Source organism: Acomys minous (assembly GCF_964271855.1).
Source record: "Acomys minous genome assembly, chromosome: 1".
NCBI lineage: Eukaryota > Metazoa > Chordata > Mammalia > Rodentia > Muridae > Acomys > Acomys minous.
In genome coordinates this window covers 128,314,982-128,335,115 of record NC_140483.1, presented here as the reverse complement: position 1 = coordinate 128,335,115, position 20,134 = coordinate 128,314,982, and the positions used below count along the sequence as shown (strand labels likewise).

The following is a 20,134-nucleotide window of genomic DNA, read 5'->3' as shown; positions in this document are numbered from 1 at the left end:
CACTCTACTGTTAGAAGCTTGGCTTTCACTATCTACTTCTTCCAGCTAGACTCACCTGCTGATGACACCTATTGATGACAGTATTCCAAAATGCCAGCTGAGGATCAAACAAGCTATGAAACAGCTAGAGACTCCAGATTCAAACTGTAATAGCAATTCAATACCGATGGGAACTGTCACCTATGTTTGTAGATCTGCAGAAAATACTTGATACCTTGCATTTGAACTAGCTTCTCATATCACTGTCTTCCTTGTTTTGTCAACTTTGGCACTGGCTTTAGGAACCCCATTGCGATTTTATTCAGCAGAATAATACTTTTATTATTAATTAGTGGATCTCTTTAGGAGAGTATTGTACAAAATAGTTTCGATTATACAGTTATGCCATGGCTTAGTTACTTTTCTATTGCTGTGATAAGACACCATAGACAAGGCAACTTACAGAAGAAAGGTTACTTGGTGATTACAGTTTCAGAGAGTTAGTCCCTAACCATCATCCTGGGAGCATGGCAACAGGCAGGCAAGCTTGGCTGGAGCAGTAGCTGAGAGTGTACGTCTCATCTGCCAGTAGGAGGCAGAAAACACCAAGTGTGAATGACACAGTCTTTTGAAACCCCAAAGCCGTCCCTAGTAACACCCCTCCTCCAACAAGGCCACACATGGGAGCTCATGACAGCCATTCTCTCTCAAATCAACACGTTCTGTTTCTTACACCAACCCAGGAAAAGAATTTAATTTGTTTCTTATAATTATTTTTTTTACTTCTGTGCTTAATTTTTTTGTTTTTTTTTCACTTTTTAAAATTAATTTATTCATATTACATCTCAATAGTTATCCCATCCCTTGTATCTTCCCATTCCTCCCTCCCTCCTGTTTTCCCCCTACTCCCTTCCTCTATAACTGTGACTGAGGGGACCCCCTCACCCTGTATATACTCATAGGGTATCAAGTCTCTTCTTGGTAGCCTACTATCCTTCCTCTGAGTGCCACCAGGCACCCCCTCAAGGGGACGTGGTTGAATATGGGGCACCAGAGTTCATGTGAAAGATAAAGCCCATATTTGACTCCTAGTTTTCTAGCAGTTTATTTTAAAAAGTAACAATTTTGTTTTTAAAGAATAAGAGTTTTACTTTGTATATTTATAAAATAACCATATCCCTGGCTCATTCTTTTTTAAAAAATATTTTATTTAATTTTAATTTATGTGCATGTGTTGATGTAGGGGTATCAGATCTTGTAGTTACAGACAGTTCGGAGCTGCCATGTGGGTGCTGGGAATTGAACCAGGGTCCTTTGGAAGAGCAGGCAGTGCTCTTAACCACTGAGCCATCTCTCCAGCCCTCTCTGGCTCATTCTAAGCCCTTCTATTTTCATTTTTTTCTTGCATTCCTTGTCCACTAATTTGTACATATAAGATGTTTTATTTTGTTTTTGTTTTGTTTTTGTTTTTTCAAGACAGGATTTCTCTGTATCACCATAGCTGTCCTAGACTCACTTTATAGACCAGGCTGGCCTCGAACTTAGGGTGATCTGCCGCCTTTGCCTCCCAAGTGTTGGCATTAAAGGAGTGTGCCACTATGCCCAACGTATAAGATGTTTTAAAACCTTGATAATAAGAAAAGGAAGGAAGAAGACTGAAAGAAAAAGCAATATCAAATCCCTTAAAATAATTATATGAAACAGACTTACATGCCTTTCAGTGAATATTACAAAATACTGTTGATCAGTGATGCCTATCAGGACACCAGAAAGTTTTTGAGATCTTCTGGAACTGCCTATAACTCTTTTTTTTTTTTTAAACAGACTCTTCACATGCCTTTCTTGTTCATAACAGTTTGAAATCAGTAGTCTTTGGTTCCTTAAGGCGGTTTCACAGTGTTTTTTTTTTTTTTCAGAGAAATGGTATTGGTGAGGATAAGAGGCCTCCATATACACTGACAGACATGAAAGCATAACGAAAGAGAGCATGTTAAGATAAGAAATTCAGGATTGATAACAAAACAGGACAAAGTGTAAATGATGTTAGCGATAAATGAAGTTGTATTATCATTCAGGACAAATCCTTTTCTCCTTATTAGAAATAAATAGAAATTATGCCATTAAAAAAACTCATAAAGTGAAAATGTTTACTGTGCTTCTTAGTCTGGGTGCTGTTTTCACTAAACCTGTTAACCAATCATCTAAGGAAATCCAGTGTTTAGAAATTGATTTGCAATCTTCAATTTCACCAGAAGATGGTAGAGTGGCGTCAAAATTCCAACATGAGCTACAGTGTTCCCCTGGGTTCCCAGCACTACTGAGCGGTATGTCTAACTAACTGTTCATTAGAACTGTTGTGCTTCTCAAACTTCCTAAAGCTCCAATGCTTTAGTACAGACTCCCATCTTTTGGTGACCTCCAACAATAAAATTATTTTGTTGCTACTGTTATGGATTGTAACGTAAATATCTGATATGCAGGACATCTGTTATGCCACCCCTGTGGGGGTCCTAAGGCACAAGCTGAGAACTGCAAAAATCTCTTTATTTAAAAAAATATATAGAGAGGATGAAGAGATGGCTCAGCAGTTAAGAGGGCTTGCTGCTGGGCTGTTCAATGAAAAACGGAATTTCAATTCCAGCATCCACACTCACAGCACTGTAATTACCACTCCAAAGGACCTATGCCACCTTCTACCAGCACCTGTGAACACACACACACACACACACACACACACACACACACACACACACACACACACGAACATTTTAAAAACTTAGATGATATAATTAGCGAGTTGATCTCCGTGGGGTAGAGAAAGCCATACTCCAGTCAGAGCTGCTGAGAGCCCGTGTGTGCAATGGTTCAGTCATGTCCTGCAAACCCTGTCTCACTGCAGATGCCCACTGCTTCTGATTGTGCACCCTGCAGGTTTTCTCGCTAATGAGCTCCCAGGTACCACTATAACTGAGAGAACCTCTGGCACAGGGCCACGCCCTCTACCGAAAAATGACTTCCTGTATCTCTCTTACTGTGGTCGTGATCCATCTTGTCTTGAACACGTTTATCCTGGGCCCTTCTTCCCCCGAGAGCATCCCTAAATTCAAAACTCCCAGCACTGAAATACGACATTTGACAGAAATTCTAACCCAGTTACAGCTCTCCAAGATCATGTTCTCTAACTGCACGGATTACTGTACATTGACCAAGCATAATAATGGAGTCCTACCTTTGGACTGTTGGACACTTGCTAGTAGGGTTGTTAATACTGCGGGTGAAAAAAGAGCAGGCCAGTGAAGTGCAAACAAAGGAAAGGGGGAGTTGGTTAGCGGTAGAAATGACTAATATTTATGGTAATACTTTGCATAATGTTGTACCTTATATTGTTTCTCTGTGGCACGCAATAAATTAAAAGCATCCAAAGCCTATTTGTTGCAATCTTTATTAATTTATGTTTTTAAATTTTTCATTGTTCATATTTATTACATGAAAACATTTTCATGCTCGTGTACGATGTGCACAGAAAAAAGGCCCATCCGCTTGTTTGCGTTCTTACTTCTTGGAAACATCCGCACAGAAGTCAAAGACTTAATCCCAAGTTTCTGACTCCAGATCTTCTGCGTGCCACCTGGTGATCTTGAGTAAGTTATTTCATGTCTAAGCTTTAGAAGTTTCCTCACATAAGTACTCAGGAAATGTTCGGATAAAAATCACATGACTATTCGCTGTGGTTTGTTTGAGTCACAATCTTGCCATATACCTCAGGCTTGTGTCAAAGTCACGTCCTTCCTGCCTCCGATTCCCAAGAGCTGGTCTTACAGGCACAAGTTCAATTTGCTTCTTTTTAAAACTTTTTCAGCAGCTGGGGATATGGTTCAGTTGGTACTATCCTTGCCCTGCAGCCATGAAGTCCTGAGTGGCACATGCTTGTAATTCCACCACTGGAGAGAGGCAGACAGCCAGGTTCTCTGGGGCTGACTGCTCAATCAGCATTGCCTAATATGTAAGATCCAAGCCGAAGGAAGAACTTGTCTCAAAAAGCAAAACAATCACTCACAGACACACACACATATACCCACAGGCACCGACACATAAACACATAGACACACACACACACACACACACACACACATATAACACATATATACACAGGCACCAACACATAAACATATAGACACACACACACACACACACACACACACACACACACACCATTTTTAAATTGACTGAGGAAACGAGATCATCTTAGCAGGATAAACTTTAGTTGCTTTTTGTACCTTCAGTGATGAAGATGAGCGCTGTCCCTCAGGACCCTAGATGCTGTTTATTGGGTTTGTGCCTTTGTCCCTTCTCTTCTGGCACTTGCAGGGTTTGATTGTTCTTCCTTTTTACTGTAGATTTAAAGCAAATAGCTCAATTAAACATTTTCCAAGCTAGTGGAAAAATAAAAGTAAACCTTTCCCTTCCACCCCACATTTCCTAGTTTTCTCTAAAAGTAATCACTGGTTTATATTAGAGTCTTATCAGTCTTTCCAGTTTCTGAGCACATGATTGTCACACTCGGCACGCCATAGTGCAGTGTTTTTCTACATCTTGGATTTTTTAACTTAGAGCAATCATCTATTATACAACATAACACGTGCGTTCATTCTATCGTTTTAACATTTCATAAATGGTAGGCATTTCATAAATGGCTGTAGCACTTCTGTGAGGCCTGTTTAAAACTATTCATTTATGACTCCTGTTATAATGTTTTATAGATTCTTGGGCATTTGTCAGGATTGTATAGGAGTAAATTTTAGAAATACTACTATGAAGTTAGAAGTCAAAGCATTACCAATTTAGTGGACGCTGATGCCAAACTGGGCCCCCATTTCTATAGGTAGTACTATCAAATATCTACTAGGCTGCCACCTCCCACCGACTGCATTGTCCAAGACAGCAATGTTTTTCAGTCTGATAGGTTAAAAAATACTATCACAGCCCAGTGAGGTGACTTGGTGGGTAAAGATACCTCCAGCCTGAAGCCTGAAGGATAACAGATTCCATCATTGTCCTCTGACTATTACATACACACGCATGCCCACACATGCACACAAAAGAGAGAGAAAAACTTATCACTTTGTTATCCAAGTTTCATTTCATATATTGTTCATTAAAATGAACATTTTGTGCACTTATTAGCCATCTGTCTTTTTATCAACTGCTTGTCAAAATGTTTGCCTGTTTTGATATTATTTGTCTGACTAATATATGTGCTCTTTCTATATTAAAGGATTTAACACATAGTCTAGTGTAGAAGACACAGACAGCATTGCTTTTTAATGTATTTGACGTTCCTTATAGATACATATGAGATTGTTATAACAGCTCCTACAGTTGCACATGGTTCAGTGATTCCCAAACACATAACCTATCACTCAGATTAACAAGGAGACTGATAAGGAATTACTAGTTTAAAAAAAAAAAAACAAGATTAACTAAAAAAGACAAAATAGAAAAAAAAATGGCTTATGTCTCCTGCTAAAAGCTGGTGCCCAGCAAGTGCCATAATAAAAAGTTGCTTTCACTGCTGGTGTATGGGCGTTCTGCCGCTCAGGTGTCTTTTTTTTTTTTTTTTTTTTTTTTAAAGCACAGTGAGATACAAAAGCAAAAATTTCAGTTAAAAAATATTTCTGGGGGGCACAATGGTATAGTATGGCATGGCACATGCAAGACCCTGGAATCAGTCTCCAGAACCATGAAATAATAAAAGTATTTATGGCATTATTTATTCATTCATTTCTAGATATTACAGAGGAAATTATTTCATGTGTAACTATATGCATCTATATCTAATCTTAGATAATATGTAAAAAGCCTGTGACAGAAAATTAGGATGACTTGGTGGATCTTGTCATTGTCACCTAGCATTCTACATCATCATCATAATAATATTAATAAATAGATCATTTATTTACTATATTTATCCATCTATAGGACTGATCAACAGATAAAATCATAATGTTACAGTCTATAGTTTTTTAAGATTTTAAGTTTAATTATGTTATGTGGCAGGGCTCGGGGTTATATTCACATGAGTGAAGATGTTCTCTGAAGCCAGAGGCATAGAATTCCCTGAAATTAGTGTTATGGGCCAATCCTGAGCCACCTGACAGGGATGTTGGGAACCAGACTCAGGCCTTCTGCAAAAGCAGCAGGATTTCATAACCACTGAGCCATCCCTCCACCACCAGTCTACACAATTTTCTAAAAATTTAGAAAATACCAGACCTTAGCTTACATAAAGAATTGCATTGGAATTTACCACTTTTAACTTTAGCTTTAGTTGAAAATTTTAAGATAGTGCTCAGTATACAGCAATCTTACCCAGCAGTTATTTACTTTCACATCATGAAATCTATTAGTCCATGGCCTGTTTTCTAAGGTTGCTGATATGTGGTTCATGTTACTGAAACATTGCCTGTCTCGGGTGAGTTGAGGTTTTTGCTGTCAGTGCTTAACATTGTGTCCTTGCTTTGTGTTTTTGACACTTTACTCTAAAACTTCATGAACAGATCCTTGCAAGTGACTATCTATTTCTTGATCTAGATTTTTGGCACTTTCTGCTGTAATGCTGTTGAATATATTTGTGTGTGTGTGTGTGTGTGTGTGTGTGTGTGTGTGTGTGTGTGTGTGTGTACATCTTTAGATTTTTATCCTAGCTTCTTATACCCCAAGAACTTTTAGGTTTAGTCTCTTTAGCAAACTTACAGATTTCTGAAATTAAAAGGCTTCTAATGAATTTATCAAAGAACATAATAAATTATTCTGTTCTGGTAATTATATTATTATTTGTTCTTGTCTTCTTCAGAGTTTTGCTGGCTAACTCTACAAGACACCATGGGTTCTTTCTATCTTCATGGTTTATTTATTGTCTCATAAAAACTTTTTCCTGTACTTATGTGATTGAGGCCATCTTTCTTCCTCTTCTGCAAATTGTGGCCCTCATTTTCTGTTGTGCTTCTTCTTTTTCTATTTTCTTTATCTATGTCTGGGTGTATCATTGCCTTTGACTTGCCCTGCATGGATGATATTACTGCACATTAGGGCTATTCTGTTTATTATACTTTCCAATACTTAAAAAAAAAACCATATTATTAGTGATGTAGGTGAAGACCAACCCTTGAAAATTGGTTCTCTCCTTTTATCTTTATATACACTTATGCTGGTTAGGATTTTGACAACTGTATTCAAGCTATGGTCATTTTGGAAAAAGGATCCTCAAAGGAGAAAATGTTTTCCATAAGTCTGTAGGATTTTTTAAATTACAAATCACTGATGTAGGGGAGCCCAGCCCATTGTTGTTGGTGACCTCCCTGGGCAGGTGGTCCCAGGTGACATAATAAGTAAGTAAGTCGAGCATGGGAGCAAACTACAAGCAGCACTCCTCCATCTTCTCTTCCTCAGTACCTCACTCCAGGATCCCACCTGAGTCCCTGCTTTAGCCGTCCTCAGTGATGGACGGTGATTTCCCAGCTGAAATCATTGTAATTGCTAGCTTATTGTCAATGTGACACATTCTAGCGTTATTTCCGAAAAGGGAACTTCAATTGAGGAAATATCCTCACCAGATTGTCCTGTGCGAAAGCCATATTACAAGAAAGGAAAGCCATTCTTGATTGATGATTAATATTGGAGGTTTCCACCTCACTGTGAGCAAAGTCATCATCCCTGATTTGATGGTTTTGGTCCGATAAGAAAGCAGGCTGAGCAAGCCATGAGGCACAAGCCCTGAGAAACAAGCCTATAATAAACAACACTATTCCCTGGCCCCTTCATCAGGAGCCTACTTCTTAGATCCTGTTCTTCCCCTTGGTAAGGAGGCCCAGTGGCACACAGAGGATGGGGAAGCAGACTATCTGGTATGACCTGACAGGCTGTAGTCATGTGGTGAGGAAAGAGGTCCCCTTCTGTCAAAGGTCTAGGGGAGGGGAATAGGGCAGAAGAGCAAGGAAGAGAAGATGAGAATGTGAAGATACAAGCTAGGGGATAAAAGTTGAGATGTAATCTGAATAAATTATAATAACTTTTTTAAAAAGAAAGAAAGGAAGGAAGGAAGAAACCAAGTCTGTGTTTTAAAAGTTGTATATCCCAGGAAAGATAAGATGCCAGTCTACTGTCTTTGTCCTTGGATCAGGAAAAATCAAACCACATAGACAGGCAACATGCAATTCATTATTAGGATGCTATTAACCTAGAATTTGAATAACAGAATGCTAGTGGAGAGGTCATTCTTCCCCCCTCTATTTGTTTAGGTAAATGAGTTATTAAAATATTTATTGGAAAAAGGCAGGTCATAAAACAAATGGGCATATTTGTTAACTACTTAAGCATGAAAGTCTAGACAATGCACAGCTGGGGCTAACACATGACATGTCCTCAGATTTCGGCTAGACATCTATTTGACTCTGGATCCAGACACACTTATCTGAGATCAAGACTGTTTAAATGAAGGGTAAATCAGACATCTCAAAGAGAACATTAGAGAAAGCAACTGAATCTTTCTGCAAAGAACATAAAATCTGTGCAGTAAGGTTTAAGGAGAGCTCATTAAAATGTCCACAATGAATGTACATTAAAAATGCACTTCCAAAAAAACAAGGTAACTAGAACACTGGAAAAAAATTACTCAGCCACAACTTATTATTCTAACATGAGTTACAAGTTACAGACTTCCTGATCCATAGAGAACAGTCAGAGAGTACCTATGAGTCAGTGTTGTTTTACACACTAGAAAGAGGCAAGCAAGGGAAGGAAATGAACTTCTATTCTATTTTTACCTTCTCGATTACAAAGCTATTTTGTCTATACTTAATAAACTAAAATTAAACTAACAGCTAATATACTTGCATGAATGAATTCTATAAGTTAATAGAATTTAATGATATTCTATGTATGTAAGTTTTGAACTCAAAACAAAAACATGTTTATATCCACTATTTATGTCTGCTCAAATTTTTTAACTACTAGAACTATAAGACCAGAAACTTCACAGGAACCATACATTGAATCAAGGCCTACTTGGAACCAACTCTAACCTGTAGACATCATCGTCAATGCAGCCATCAGTTTTTCATCCATTCAGTGTCAAGTAAAGCTTTCCCCATTGTTGTAGTGTCAATGGAAAGTGTCCCCACCAGGTCCAGGGTTTGAACACTTGGTCCCCAGGTGATAATGTGGTGATGAATTCAATGTGGAATCCTTAAGAGGTGAGGGCTGGTTGGTGCAAGTGTGATACTAGAAATAAACCTTGGGGAGGGAATACCTGCTTCTGGTACTAGTCTGAACCCTCTGCTTCCTCGGTAGCCAAGAGCTGCATGAGAGCCTCCCATAGTCACAGGTTTTAGCTGTTCTAGCTGCCCCCTGCTCTGAGGGACCACCTCCGTTGAAACAGTGAGCTGAAATCAACCTTTTCCCACTCTTTTATATTTTGTCACAGAATGAGAACAGCAACTAACACACCCATAGTTTCTCCTTGATGGTACCCACCTTTTGTTTCAAAAATTGCTCAAATTTGGTTTCTTTCAGCAGTCTGGAGAAGACACTGCCCTCAGCCAGCCTATCAACATGTCATAAAGAGACTGGAAATGAGGTGAGTGGATCTGGACTACACAGAGCGTCTGGACACAAACAACTCTGAAATCTTAGCATGTCTGGTTCCTTAGAAAAATTCGCATCTGCATATTACTATTAGGACCAAATCAAGTCAACATTACAGAATGGTTTTGAAAGGATAAAATATTGTTCAGAGTTTTATTATTACTATGAAATGCACACAGTTTAATTCCCTCCCTGGTATTTTGTGGACATCTCAGCTGACTTTATTTAGAGGAATGGAATATGAAGATGAGTAAAGGAACGGGGGCTGCAGCTCAGTGTTATACTACATGTAAAGGGTGATCTGATCATCTGCAGCAAAAACCAAAACCAAAGCAGAACAGAGCAATGGGAAACTAGCCAATAGTTCTCAAGATAACTGGATTCGTTCTTGAGAAATGTGTGCCCTAAAACCAAACCAAGTTCTCAATCCAAGTGCTTAAGTGGTTATAATAAACCACATAAAAATTGTAGCATTTTATTTTCTTCAAAGAATATTCAATTGAGTTAATTGCAAGTAAATTATAATATTTGTGGAAATTTTGGGCTTTTAAATTTTTTGCCTTTCCTACTTTTGTTATATTGTTTTTATTTTCTTTTCCTGTATTTCCCAATAAATTAGCTAAACCATATAAAACAATCATAACCAAAGAATGGAAACTATATAACAAAAATTCAATACTTAGTATGAATGACATCCTAGGGTCAGTTGCCATCCACACATACACATACACACACCTCTAGCAATTGCAATACTTGTTAGAGCTGAAGAAAAAAAGTAAATTTACAAGAATAGTATCATAACATAAATACATATATACATATATGTAGGGAGTTTTTACATTGCTTTTTAAGACAGAGCCTCACTATATTGCCCATTCTAGCCTAAAACTCCTGATTCATCTACCGAAGTCTACAAGTGCTGGGCCTACAGTTGTGTACCACTATACTTGTATGGCCCTTCAATTTATTTTTAAATTTATTTTTTACATTAATGCACAATTTTAAAGTTTATTTTTTAAATTAATGCACAATGTAATAGATATGATTATGTCATTTTCACAACTAGTTTTGTTGATCCTCTATTTCCTTTTTCACTAGTAGACCATTGATGCTGGTCAGTAGGGTGGCTATAGTGGACACAGACGCTAGAAAGTAGGAATGGTGAATACCCAGGGCCATTAAGAGGGTTCACGAAGGTGTATAGCAAACTCTCGTTGGAGAGTTAGAGAGCACCTCCTTAATTTCCTGATGAACACTTTTCAAATGTTTTCCCTACTCTGTGTCCTTTAAGCGAACATGGCTAAATCCTCCCCCAGGACCTGAGACTACCCAGATAAAAGTCTTGCCATTATATTCCCAGCCTGGTCTTCTAGGTGGCTCCTGGTCTATCTCCATCTGGCTCTGTCCTCCATTTCCATGGTCTTTCCTATTTCCTTCCTCCTTTCTTTCTTCTTCCTAGTGCTCTTACTCGCTCTTCTCCCCCCAGCTCTCCTTTCCTCTCCCTCCTTGGATGGTGCTGATGTTAGAGATAAAATTCAGATCCTCATGAATGCCAGGGAAGTGCTGCATCATAAAGCTATGCCATAAGCTCCAGGGCTTTTTTTGTTTTTTTGTTTTGTTTTGTTTTTTAAGACAAGGTTTCATGTTTTTCAAGCTGTCTTCAAACCCTCAATATAGATAAGATGACCTTGAACTTCCAATCCTCCTCCTGTCTGCACTTCCTACCAAATCTACTTCTTTATGAGGTGCTAGTGATGATGACTTGAGGTCTCTCTATTTATGCTAGTATCCTTGTTATCTAGAGGCTGCCTGCAGCTTTGCACACCATGGTCCCGGTCTCTCTTCTTTTCACCCAGACCCAGAAGTTGCCCATGCAGATTCCTGCCATTCCTTCTAGAAAACAAGACCAGATAGCCAAGATTTTATATGTTCATTCTCTTTGTTTTATAAATATAACTTCATGAGCTGGAGAGATGGCTCAGCCATTAAAGGATAGGCTCACAACCAAAAATATAAATATAACTTCATAGGGCTAAAGAGAACATACAATTGGTAAATGAGGGGACTGCTTTAAAGATTCCCTCTGTATCCTGAGTGTTACCAAACCTAGTGAAAATGCTTTAGTTTAAAGAAGATTCAGTAGATTTTACATTTTACCTACCATTTATTGAAGCACCAACATTTGTTGTTGTTGTTGTTGTTGTAATGTGTCTGTGAGTTCTGCCCCAGGTACAAAGCATCCACAGCATATTGTAACACAGAAGAGTATGACAGCAGAATAGCATATCTATGCTATTATAATAGCAAGCCTCATATTTGATGGGGCCCACATATTTTGGTGGGGCCAGCCTGCAGCTTTAGCATGTACACCTCTATCCCATCCTCTGCACTTATCTAAGCAAGATAAAGTTCTCACAATGATGCAAAAACTAATTATCTTACCCAATAGCTAAGAAGTAGGCTTAGATTCTAAAGGCTAAGTTTGTTAAATTTGAATTTTTTTAATTTTTCAAAATTTATTTTTGTTTTTTTATTAGAAATTTATTTACAATGTCCACTTACATTTTGAAATTCTCTCACAGTTGCTTCTCTGTGATTGTTGGTGAATTGTCAAGAACATTTTAGACTTAAAATTCTTTAATTTACAGGGAGGATATATTTATATTAGTTACTTTTATTATTGCTACAACAAATACCTGACTAAAGCAACTTACTGCGGTAAGGGTTTTGGGTTATGTTTAGAGGGCAGAGCATGATTCATCGAGGCAGGAAAGGCATGGCAGCAGGTGTGTGAAGCAGCTGTAGCAGCTAGACTGTGAGACAGCTGTGGGAGCAGGCCTGTGAGGCAGCTGTGACAGCAGGTGTGTGAGGCAGCTGTGGCAGCAGGCCTGTGAGGCAGCTGTGGCAGAGCCCATGTGAGGCAGCTGTGGCAGCAGGCCTGTGAAGCAGCTGTGGCAGCAGGTGTGTGAGGCAGCTGGCTACTCTGTCCACAGTCAGAAAGCAGGGAGGCAGGTGGATACTCAGCTCACCTTCCCTTTTATTGAGGCCAGAATGCCAACAGTGTTGAATAAAGCTCTTATTATTTGAGAAAAATTGTGTGTTTCTCAGAAGCACTAGTTTCTTTGATATTTGATGACTAATTCCGTGAGCCTAGTGCTCTCAATATTCTTGAGTCCTTCCTTAGATAAACCTTCCTGGAAACACTCTCATAAACACCCAGAGGTGTGTTCCCACAACGATCCTAAAGCCAGTCAAGTTGACAATGAAGATTCACCATCACGGCATTGGAGGACCTTCCCCCCAAATCCATCACTGTACAGATGAGGAAATTTTAAAATCAGGTAAGACAACTTGTTGTTTAAACCATAGAATTGGGGTTGGAGCCTAGATGTCCTTACTTGCATCATAATTTAATGTTTTATGCTTTATTGAAAACTTTTCCAATGAACTGAGTTTGATATATGATCTGTAATCTTATCACTCAGGAGACTGAGGCAGAGCAATTCTGAGACCCGTCTAGACCGCATAGTGAGTTCAAGGCCAGCCCGCCTTGGCTATGTTATAATGTCATCTACCTCTCCCACTCCCTCAAAAAAGAAAACATCAGCCAGGGAAGTAGAACAAAGGATCAAATGGCAAATGGCAAGGTAATTGGTTACGTCACATGCACAATGCCTAAGTTTCTTACGCGAAGATCACGGTGTTTCAAATAGTCTTTCTTTCTGCACAGTTTATACTTACAATTTTTTATGTCTATTTATCTGTTCCTTGTATTCCAGTACTCTGTGAATAAAATTGATGTTCGGCTCTGTGTGTTTAGAGAAAATAGCTCTGTTCTACACAGTGCATTGAACTTTCTGGCTAACTGCCCTATCAAAACAGACAACAACTTAGCAATGCTATAAGCTCCTTCTCCATTGTCCCACGCTGCCTCTTGCTCGCCTGCTTGGTGTCCCAGGGCGGTGCTGAGAACAGTCACGAGCGCTGCAAATCTTCCCGCTTTTCAGGCTAGGTTCCCTATTATCTTTAATGTGGATGAAAGCACATTGCTAATACTAATTTATTACTCTCTTCCGAAAACAGCGAACAAGCTCCTTGGCTCACGAAATTAGTCATAAAATATCAAAGAAACTAGTGCTTCTGAGAAACACATTATTTTGCTCAAATAATAGGAGCTTTATTCAACACTGTTAAGTGGGGCTTCGTGTACCAAATAGCTGAAAAATTTTCTAGTCATTTGACAGTAGAGGAGATAATAGGCTTTAAGACAAGATTTGGAGGAGGGAAAATAAACAGCCTTACAGTGATAAACAAGCCTAAGCTATGTCTCATAACACGTTTCTGTGAATTGGGTTGCCTGTCCACCCAATGGGATGCTGACTACCCAGGACCAGGACCTTGTGTGGAGCACAGCACATGCAAGCAGCAGCAAACTTTTAATGAGAGAATCACTTTCTGAATACATACTTTTCCTGAGACATCACAGGTTATTTGAAGACACTGAGTGGGAATGGAGTCCAACAGTGGAGAATAAGTTACAGCTTCTTTCCAGTTCTTCCATCCCCATCTCCCACAAATCAGCCTCAAAGCCAGCTTTGAAATGGCACACTTTCATCATCCCAGAGTTTCTATAAAATCTGAACTGTTATCATTTCAGCTGCTATAAGCAGAGACTTCCTCAACATAGTACAATATCCCTTCCTGTTTGACAAAAGCAATTGAAACAAGTTCCCTAGAATAAAAATGAATAAGTCAGGTTTACATTCTGTCTTCAGGCTAGTGATAGTATGTGTGAAGCTCTGAGTCTGATCTCTAGTAACACACACACACATACACACACACACACACACACATACACATATACACACAACCCACACACACACACACACACACACACACACACACACCACAGAGAGAGAGACAGAGAGAGAGACAGAGAGAGAGAGAGAGAGAGAGAGAGAGAGAGAGAGAGAGAGAGAGGGAGAGAGGGAGAGACAGAGACAGAGACACAGAGACAGAGACAGAGATACAGAGACACAGAGACAGAGATTCTATTGTCCCTTCTCACCAGCACTATAATGCAATCACAACAGGAAAGATGGGTGTGTTCTAAGATGCAATTTGGCCACAAACTCGGCAAGTTGCTTAAGCTTTGGGCACTCAACTGTCTATAGTTTAAGGGCAAACTTTAGTTAGTTTCTGAAGCATTTACTCTGTTGAAATCCCTTTACAGTATGAGGGGTTGGCATTAAACAGGTAGATATCCCCAAAGTAGAATGCCCTCCCTCCTTAAAGATAACCAGAGAGACCATTTTGCTAACTCACTCTTTACATGACTTCATGCCTGCTGATCCAATTCCAGTCCTGTTTATCCCCATCACTCCTCTCTAAGCTTAGGGGCTTCTGGACTTAATGTCCTTCCATCATCATTGTACCAAAATACTTTAGGAAGCAAGAAAATGGTTCTGCATAGACTCTGGGAAGAGGACTGTGATGGAGGAAAGTTCTAGGACCAGAATTACCATTCACTGCATCCCATCAAATACTGAGGAAGGGAAGGGAATTTCACTTTCTCTGTCATCATGCCCAGCATTTTACATGCTGATGGATTCTTGTGCTCACTGAGCTACAGTCATGCTATACAGGGCAGCCAGAACTGGCTTCTATTCAGTGAAGACAATGACAAGCATTGCATTGATAACTAAATGAGGACTTGCGGTATGCTCAGTACAGCTCAACTCACATATGTTGCTTTGGTTATGGTTATAACCATTACAAGCTACTGTTGGTACTTTACAGAAACAGAAGTGTGGGAAGAAAAAGGGCTAAGGAACATTGCACATGGCACAAGATAGAAGAGATGGAAATGGATATTGGCTAGATACCCAAACCAAAGGTCTGACTAGGCCCAGCCCACAAGTGGCAGTTCCCTTTACCTATATGAAGCCTGTAGGAAGGGGAAGGCTATCTCCTTTCAACTCTAAGGACAGGCTCTCCCACCCTTTCATCATTGATTTTTTGCTCTCTTTTCCTTTATCACTGCTTAAAGACATTATTGATAATTATGTGGTGAACGCTAAAAACAGCAAGAAGGCCTGTATCTATATTATCCCAACAGCATTAAGACAATTCCAGTAAGAAAAAGAGAGAAATCTAACTCCATTCAGACAAAAGGCAAGAGTGAGTTCAGTTGCTGGAGTGAGCCAAGGAAAAGCTCTGGAAGTCACATGAGGAAGGATGCCCCCTCTCAACTATGTCATCAATGCTTGCTAATCAATCTTCCAGATGCTTGACTCCTCTTCTCCCATAGACACTGGAAGTTAGCATCAAATGTTTCTTGATCATTCAAAAGATTTGTATTCAGTAAGAGAAAAGACAAGACAGAGAATTTAGGGGCTTCTAAAATCTACAATCTCCAAGAAAGTCATTCAATATTTAGGCAAGTTAAAAGGGACATTGACGCTATCTTTGTCACCCAGTTTATCTTTCTTAAGTCCCAGTCTACCCATGGCACTTTATCTGGCAAGGATCTGAGAGTCTACCTTGATTCCATAGTCTAACCTGCATCTTTCAGGACACTTGGGTCTCCAATACCAACTCAGGCGTTGCTATCCCTGTAGTGTCTTGGCTTTGACTCTGAAGCTTGACTAAACCCTTTTCCCTCCAACTTGACTTTGATCATGGTGTTTATCACATCAACAGAAGACAAAGAAGAGCATGTGCATTGATACAGTGGGATACTTAGGCTGAAGTGTGTGGATCATGAGTTTGAGGAGAACCTGGGTAGCATAAAGAGACCCTAATTAAAATTTGGCTATTTGAAGTTTGCCAGTTATCCTGGACATTTGGGAGAGCAGATGCTGATTTGCCTTTCCCCACCTCATGACAATATTTTGTCTTATGTCAATTTTTTCCTTCATAATTTGTTATTTTCTTCTTCTTCAGTAGCTCTTATTTAATTTTTAAATTTTGATTTGAAACATTATTTAGCCAAGCCTGGCCTGAATCTTACTTTGTAGATGAGATTGGACTTGAACTTTCAGTGATCCTCCTGCCTCAGCCTCCCCAGTACGGGAATGACAAACTATCACACCCAGCTAACTTGTTCTTGGAATAGGGTTTTTGGTTACTACAAGCTTTCATAGGAGCTCTTTTCATAGCTAATGATGACCTTGAACCTACAATCTTACTGCCTTTCTTTCCTGAATGCTGGACTTAGAAGGCATGTGAAACCCTACCTGGCTTATGTAGTTCTAGGGGATCAAATCTAGGGCTTCCTGAAAGAAAACTGGGCAAGCATACTACTAACTGGGCTGCAGGCCCAAATTTTACATTATAAAAAATATTCCATTTTTGCCTGACATGCTCATGCATACCCATTGTCATATTTCTTTCTTAGCAGACAAAGTAGTCTATGGAATGAAAGCTATTATTACTCTTACCTTTCCATTCGGCTTACAGTTATTAAACACCAGTATCCTAACTTTATGTATAAGTCATCCCTTCATTTCCTCCATTGTTTCTGCCTTTTGTTTAGTACCCGGAATGGCTTTCTGATGCCCAGATGCACTGTGTACTGTCTGAGTTCTTTTGGCAAAACATTTTCTCATTTTGTGCTTCCCTCACTGTTGTGAGAATCACACATTTTATACCACAGGGCTCAAAAGTCATTAAACTGATTCTCAGTGCTTTTAATCATGTGGACTAGGAAAGCGATGAGCTCACTCACCCAAGTCTTTATAGTCTGTCCCTACTACTTTGCATCTTACCATCCACGCACTCATCCACCCTGCATGCACACTATTCACTGTTGTTCTCTATGGAGAAATACACCCTCCGCCTACAAGAGTAGCCTCATTTCCGAAAACAATAAGCGTAGCTCTAAGTCAAACTGAGTCACACTTCTTTAAAATTGCATAAACTTTATGAATCACTTCTAGGTAATGGAATTAATCAGAAGCTTTTAATAATAACATCTTTGTTTTGTTCACATTTCTGCCACTTATCAATCTGTGATACTGTTTTTTTTTCCTTATTTCTTAGAACATGGGCTTCCTTTTTTAAAATAAGAAGGCTAGTTTTTCCTATGCTATCCTAAGTTCTCCATCATTTCCTGTATGTTCAAAACTTCTAGTTATGTGGTATTAGAATACTCATAAGCCCAGAAAATTGTTTCCAGCAAAAGAAAAATCATTTCAAATATCTTAAGAGAAATTGGCTAACCAAATATTAAATAAATAAAAATGTCACATGCTAAAGAGTAGAGCCATGAAACACTAAGTTCCATGGGAAAGCCTATTCTTTTGACAAGAAACAGATAATTCCTGTGCTTGAAGTGTCTGAAAACATGACAAGCTCAAAGGAACCACAGCTCCTTCCTACTCCTATACTTAGTGTGACATCATATCACATGACTCCTAAGGGCTCATCCTATGCAATAACTATAGGATTGTTAGTATAAAACCTTCTGCCTACAAATCTTACCTATATGACATGTTTTCTAGCTTTACAATATAAAATAATGACCCTCCTACTTATAATAAATCATTTTAGTTCACATTTCTTTGTAAAGAATACTCTTGTCATAATAATGCTGTTTATTTTTCCCACAGGTGAATTTTTTACCACTAGTTCACTATACTACTTATTCCTCTAGCAAGACAGGTGCTGGGATCACTGCCAACGAAGCAGCAGACGATAAAAGAAAACATATTTTTTAGGTTATTAAATTTTAAAGCACAAGTGAATTAAAAATGTAATTTAAGATAAAAATTAATTGAATATTTATGAAATAGCGTGATATGAAAGTTGAAAAGAAACTGAGAAGGGAAGAGGAGACCTAACCAAAAGAGGACCAGCAACATGAGCTTCGTGGGACACAAAGGTCATGAGGAGGAGACCTGAGGCAGGAAACTGACCAGCAAGGCAGGGAGAAGGGGGATGAGAACGGGTTATTTGGGAGAGTTGAATAAAAACAAAATATAATGAACCCTAGAAGTGGAAATGTTACGCTGAAATCTATTTCTTTGTATGTCAACCTCAACTGCCAAATAATACAGTTAAATGAAATAGATGCATTTTAACACTTTAAAAATAACTGTTACATATCAGAATTCTTAAGTCAATTTCCAAAGAATAATACTTTTTTTTTTTTTTCAGATTTTCAAGGTGCCACTTGTCCACAGAAAGGGACTATAACCAATCATATGTTTGGAGAAATATTGAGTTAAATTTAGGCAGTTTGATTAAAGAAACATTCCTGAGAGCACATTGGCTGGCTGGCTCTCAGAGATCCTGAACACAAGATGGGTCCCTGTAACAGTGCCACAGAAGCCAGACTGCAAAGCAACAGGGAAGAGGTGGAGATGATGTCTCTTTTCACCCCACCCTTCAATCGGGCCCTGGGCTTCGCTGTGGTGGTGAATAGTCACCTGTTAATTTTGGATAAAATAAAAGTTTACAGATTAGGTGAAGCAAATGAAAAGACTCACCTGCTCCAATGGTCTGATGATTTCTTGTGGTACAAAGCAACATGGCCCCCTGAGAAACTACCTCTGACACCCTGGACAGAAAGAAATAATTTAGTGTTTCGGTAGCTATATTCCATGTCCCCTAACTTATTGTTAGAAGTCTATTTCTGGCGAGCTTGTTACAAAGCTCTTACCTCATATATTTCTTGTAGTGATTCAACTACAAAGAAAAAAATGTATTTATTGCTCCTGTGGATAAAAAAAAGGGGGGGGGGAGAGGAAGTGTGGTTGCACAACCTTCAGTCCCAGCACTCAGGATGTAGAGTCAGGAAATGAATAAGTTTGAAGCCAGGCTGGGTAAAAACCAGAGTAAAACAAACTGTCCTAGAAGGGGAACATCTTTCTCAGGTAACTCATTTCTCTGCTACTCCAAGAATATAGACTCTGGCTAAAATCAAACAGAAATGTCCTTATGTATTTGAGGTAAACAGATACATCAAGATTTTGAACACTTTGCTTTTGCTTTGTACTTGTACCTATGTAAGTATTTAATCTCTTAAGTGTATCTCTCCTTTTCTCACCAGATTGAGATGTCTTGCAGGAAATATGTCTTCCAATAAGTTATGAAATAGTCTCACTGACGAGCACTCAGTGACCATGAGAGAAGGCCTGAACTAACTCAGGCCCAGCTTTAATTAACATACAAACAAAAAAATAATATTTTGTTCAAGTACAAAAGGTGAACATTAAGTCAAGTATCCCTGTAATCACTAACAGGACAGGTTTAACAACTAACCCACATGAAAGTCTTTAATCTTCAGAAGAAATCATTAAAGCACAGAGAACTTCAGCTTTGTAGGGAATTAGCCACAAATACTGCTTGATCTCATTTATATGTAGCATCTGAAAAGCTGAATTCTTTAGAAACAAGAGGTAGAACCACCAGGGATGGGGGTTTGGAGGAGAGGCTGGTCACTGGGGACACATTTTTAGTCATAAGGTAAATGAGTTCTGGGGTGCTCGTGTATAATGTGATGATTGCA

General features: G+C 39.0%; 1 protein-coding gene and 2 long non-coding RNA genes across 5 annotated transcripts in view; 1 reads left to right on the top strand and 2 right to left on the bottom strand.

Annotated features, from left to right (window-relative positions):
* Positions 1 to 3,265, bottom strand: part of TTPA (alpha tocopherol transfer protein) — a 90,918-nt gene extending 87,653 nt beyond the window's left edge. The window contains exon 1 of the mRNA XM_084764726.1: positions 3,209 to 3,265. The gene's annotated coding sequence lies outside the window, so the exon portion shown is untranslated. The remainder of the gene's footprint in view (positions 1 to 3,208) is intronic.
* Positions 3,266 to 3,407: 142 nt separating this feature from the next.
* LOC311587844 overlaps positions 3,408 to 20,134 on the bottom strand; it is a 55,158-nt gene continuing 38,431 nt past the window's right edge. The window contains exons 1-4 of one of the 3 annotated variants that reach the window (XR_014775985.1): positions 19,673 to 19,944; positions 19,113 to 19,183; positions 4,257 to 4,370; positions 3,408 to 3,875 (exon numbers count right to left, since the gene is read on the bottom strand). This is a non-coding gene — a long non-coding RNA (uncharacterized lncRNA). The other 2 variants (XR_014775986.1, XR_014775984.1) reach the window with 2 other exon arrangements.
* On the top strand, positions 12,807 to 18,617 carry LOC311587918. Its single transcript, XR_014776008.1, has 3 exons — positions 12,807 to 12,962; positions 13,107 to 13,268; positions 18,234 to 18,617. It is a non-coding gene; the product is annotated as an uncharacterized lncRNA (long non-coding RNA).